The following is a 4,833-nucleotide window of genomic DNA, read 5'->3' on the forward strand; positions in this document are numbered from 1 at the left end:
AACAGGAGGCTGAGCACCTGAACTCCGTGCTCTATGACGTGTCTGTATAGAGCACCACCATTTACAATATGCTGTCCTTGCCCAATTTCATTTGGGCTTCACAAGCAAGTGAGGATCACCAGTATTATGCTATTTTTGTAGATGACTAAATAAGTTAAATTTTACAGGGTTGTAAAACTAGTTCTTTTTTCGTTATTCACTTTACAACCCATTATCAGCCCCTCCTCCCAGTGCCTCATCACACACATCCTCCCTGCATCCCACCTTCCCCTTCTTTTTGAGAAGAGGAAACCTCCTTTTGGGTATCACCCACCTCCCACTAACCCTCACCCCATAAAACTAGTTCTTAATCCAATTTTCTCTTCCCTATGACAAAATACCTAGTATTTTGTCAAGTAGCTTCAGGGAGAAGTTTGTTCTGGCACAAAGTTCCATCTATTGTGGGGTGAAAGGCATGGTGAGTGGATGCCTGTGCATGAAACTGAGAGAGGCTGTGTTGTAATGGAGGTCCTAGGATGGCAGAGATGGTTGTCAGAGATACTGAAAGTTGGACAAGGAATGCTGTCTATTCTGAGCATAGCCAGTTAGAGAGAGCCTAGGGCGAGCGTTGCAGATGGCAGGGTCCTACAGGAGTAGGCCTTTAAGGGTTACAGCCCACCTTCTGTTCTGCCTGCAGCTCTGCTTCCAGATGTGCCCTGATGTGAATAAGCCATGCTGCAAGTGCTTGCTGCTATGAGACAAGCCACTCAGTCCCTATGCCTTTCCTGCTGTGATGGATGGATAAGCTCTGAAGCTGCAGGCCAAAAGAAACCCTTCTTCCTTAGCTCTGCTAGGCACACCAGCCATCCCAGTATGGGGAGAGGGAGTAGTGACTGCGAAGTGATCCCTTGCTGCACAGTAATCCCCATCACGTTCTTAACTGCTTAGTGTCAAGGCAATTAGGTAGAGCATTTCGGAACACTCCCAGTTTCCACCCACCACAGTCTTCTGTGGAAACCCCAGGTTGTAGAACTCAAAGCTTCACTAGTTAGAACACCTGGCTCTAGGCAGCAGGGGCTCTGAGGGGCAGAGAAGGTGGGAGCTCTCACAGGGATGGGGAGTCAGGAGACATTGGGACTTTACCTCTTGGTGTTGCATCTCTAGCCCTTTGCCTGACTTTTCGTTGATGCTTAAAGAGAAAAAATATTACAGTGTAAAGCCAGGACTCCACTTTCTTCATGTCAAAAATGAGAGACAGATCATAGACATTTCCCTATATTTCCTCAGCTCCCTTACATCTCTGCCTTTCTTTCCCCTTGAGCATTTCCCCTCTCTGCCTCTCTCTGACTCACTTGAGGCACTCCACTGTCCTCCTTCATATCTGTACTCTCATACAAACTTCTGTGGGAAGGACAGCACAGGGGGAAAGGACGAACAGACTCAGAGACACTTCTGACAGCCTGAGGACTTCAGCTCACAAAGTCCTCCAACTGGAGCCCCCACAACCCACCAAGTCGGGAGGTCTTCTGAGATCCAGGGCAGTAGTTTTTCTGTTACCTATTTCTCAACTCAAGACAACCAAGGAGACTATTGGCCTTTCAATTGGAGTACATTGCAGGCGGCACTGAGGTGGTGGTGGTAAGGAATTATTTATAGGTTCTTTGTAACCACTTTCTTTTCTAAGTCCTTTGGCACAAAATGGGGGCAATCTGGAGAAGCTGTTAAGAGTTTAAAAGTTACTTATCTAGGCTTAATGTAGTTCAATTAGAGTCAGTGTTTTCCTACCCGATAGCTCTTTTCAGGTTCCAAGCTCAATCCCTGGTAACTCCGTCTTATTTGCCAGGCAATTAGGAAAATGATGAAGATGGAGGTGTAGGTACATAAAAGATAACTGATGTCCCAAGAAAAACACGCAAGGCTCAACATGGCCTAGACCTCATTAGCACGAGGAGACCAGTCATCTCTGTATTAGTCGTTCAGGGGCCTACGTGCCTAATGACTTGTAGCATTGGGCATTGTCATGGCTGCCTCACAGAGGATGGAATTAGGGCACCAGACTGCATCACAAAGCCCTCTGTTCCACAGAGGTTGCTCCAGTGGTGTTTCATTGGCCATCTGTAAAAGTAATTCTATCTATCTATCTATCTATCATCTATCTATCTATCATCTATCTTACTCTACACACATACACACACACACACACACATACACACATTCCCCCCCCACCCACCCCAACTTTACTTCCTCTGTCTTCCATCCCATCCCAACCTCTTTGTTCAGCTTCCTCTTCCAGAACTGTCTAGTCACTTGTCTTTAGAATCTTGAGTTCTTTGGCACGTGGGACACCTTGTGAGGGAGAGTGGCTGGGAGAGAGTAACCCACACTAACTCTACACCTGACCTGGGAACACCCAGGAGCTTAGAGAGGGCATAGCATGGGTGTGGCTTGAAAGTGGAGAGCTTTGATATTTCAAGTAAGGGGTGACCAGAGATCAAAACTACAGGAAGGGATGATTATGGCTGATGTAGTGAAGCCATACTTCCAAACATAAGCAATAAAGCATTGGCACCCAGAGACAGAAATGCCCATTAATCTCTTCCTTGTGAGTATTCACCGCTCCGAGCATGCAAGAGGCTTTCTACATGGGTGGAAATTCAAGTCTTGAATAGAGTTCCACCAGTGTGCTGCATTGTTGTGTCTTGGAGGAGTATGATGTTTATAGCTGCTTTCCACTCACAGGCAGGACTATTAATTGGGTACCAAGTCTTCAAGTACATGAGCCTATGGGGGACATTTCTTACTCAAACACCATGTATCTTTCAACAAAATATTGTTATGTGGCAGTCTTTCTGATTGAATGGGTAATTTCAACACAGAGATAGGATCAAGTAGACATTCTGAAAATAGAAAATATGCTAACAGTGATTGCTTGTCAAGACAGTTTTAACACTAGAGAAAAAAAATCAGTAGCCTGATGATAATTCAGTAGATATTATCCAGGGTGAAATACAAGTGAAAAACAAAACAAAACAAAACCAAGCATCCAAGAGTTGTGACATGTATCAAAAAGTCTGTTATAAATGCAACAGACATCCTAGAAACAGACAGACAGACAGACAGACAGAGAAACAAAAGAAATATTAGAAGAAATAGACAATTTTTCAAAGTTAATGAGTAATCAATTAAAAATCAAGAAGCTCCACAACTTTTGTGATATCACCAAATAACATTCTAATTTAATAACCCAAATCTTCAAATGCTTTACATGATGAAAATGAAAGGTGATCTAAGCTTACAGTCCACTTCACACATGCCTATCTGTGTTAGAGAGCAAGAGTTTGAATTATAGAAATTATTCACTGCCATACACTGGAGTTTTGAAAATCAACTGTCAGATGAATCAAGGGAAAGGGGGCTGGGAACTGCTTCTCTGTGGAGCAGATTCTGAGGAGCTAGAGAAATGGCTTGGCAGTTAGGAGCACTGGCTGCTCTTCTGGAGGAGGCAGGTTGGATTCCTAGCACCCTCATGGTGACTCACAAACATCTGTAACTCCAGTTCTTGATTATCCAAGGCCCTCTTCTTACCTCCCTGGGCAGCAGGCAGTGCACAAACATACATGCAGGGAGAACACCCATGCATATTCAAAAAAGAAAGAGCATATTTGGGGCTGATGGGACAGCTCAGAGATTAAGGCAGTCACCACCAAGCTTGACAAACCGACAAACCTGGTGGTCAGGATCCATGTGCTGGATGAAAGCTGAGAATTCAGTTTTGAAAGCTCTCTCTCTGTCTCTGTCTCTCTGTCTCTCTCTGTCTCTGTCTCTCTGTCTCTGTCTCTGTGTCTCTCTGTCTCTGTCTCTGTCTCTCTGTCTCTGTCTCTCTGTCTCTCTGTCTCTGTCTCTCTGTCTCTCTGTCTCTCTGTCTCTCTCTCTCTCTCTCTCTCTCTCTCTCTCTCTCTCTCTCACACACACACACACACACACACACTATAATAAAGGGGGAAAAGAGCTGATCCTGCCAAGATTAGGTAATCTTTGGCCACAGGACATCCCCCGTAGGTGGAGGAGGGATATCTGTTATGACTTTGGAGGTTTGTTTTTATCCAGATCCATGACAAACTCATTAATCACTTACTCCGCCAGCCAGGTGTTTAACAGGAATCTAGGGGTTAGTTACAACTTGAAAGGAATACATTAGGACCAGATAGAGATAGAGTTACCTCCTACTCATCAGCCTTGGGCAGAAGCTGCCAAGACTGCTGATGTGGGCACTAACAGAGCATCAGGGTGTACAGAACACACAGAAAGAGAGCAGAGAGTAGATATCTGGTAGACCATCCCCATGACCCAGGAGCCATCAGATGCATCAGATGCGGGCTAAATATCAGGTTCTTGAACTGGGGAAGGGCTGAGTATGTTTATGCCTTCCCTCACTGCTCCCCCATACCTGTTTTTTGTTTGTTTTGTTTTGTTTTGTTTTTGGCATGGAAAACTTCGTGTGCCAAGATTATTAGCCACACTAAGAGCAGCAGAGAGGATGACTCTCTCTTCCTCTCATCTGTGGCCTTCACTGCATAGGTAACTAGTTCACTGGAGAGAACAAAGTAGCTGCAGGTCTCTTGAGAGAAAAAAAAAACCCAAGAATTTCATAGCTTTTTGGAAAAATGATATTTATAGTAAGATGTAGCTAAGTGTCCTGGCTAATTTACTGTCAACTTAACACAAGCTAGAGTCATTTGGGAAGAACTCTCAATTGGGAAAATGCCTCCCTGCCAGTAAACAGCACCCCTCCATGGCCTCTGCATCACCTCCTGCTCCATGGCCTCTGCATCAGCTCCTGCTCCATGGCCTCTG

At 44.9% G+C, this 4,833-nt stretch overlaps 1 long non-coding RNA gene across 1 annotated transcript; it reads right to left on the reverse strand.

The window, feature by feature from the left end:
- Positions 1-1,134: 1,134 nt before the first annotated feature.
- LOC116095868 lies at positions 1,135-2,145 on the reverse strand. The gene is made up of 2 exons (XR_004120745.1): positions 1,765-2,145; positions 1,135-1,168 (listed from the first exon to the last, which is right to left on the reverse strand). It is a non-coding gene; the product is annotated as an uncharacterized LOC116095868 (long non-coding RNA).
- Between the last annotated feature and the right edge of the window lie 2,688 nt (positions 2,146-4,833).

The sequence above is a fragment of the Mastomys coucha genome, unplaced genomic scaffold, assembly GCF_008632895.1.
Source record: "Mastomys coucha isolate ucsf_1 unplaced genomic scaffold, UCSF_Mcou_1 pScaffold18, whole genome shotgun sequence".
In the NCBI taxonomy this organism is placed as follows: Eukaryota; Metazoa; Chordata; class Mammalia; order Rodentia; family Muridae; genus Mastomys; species Mastomys coucha.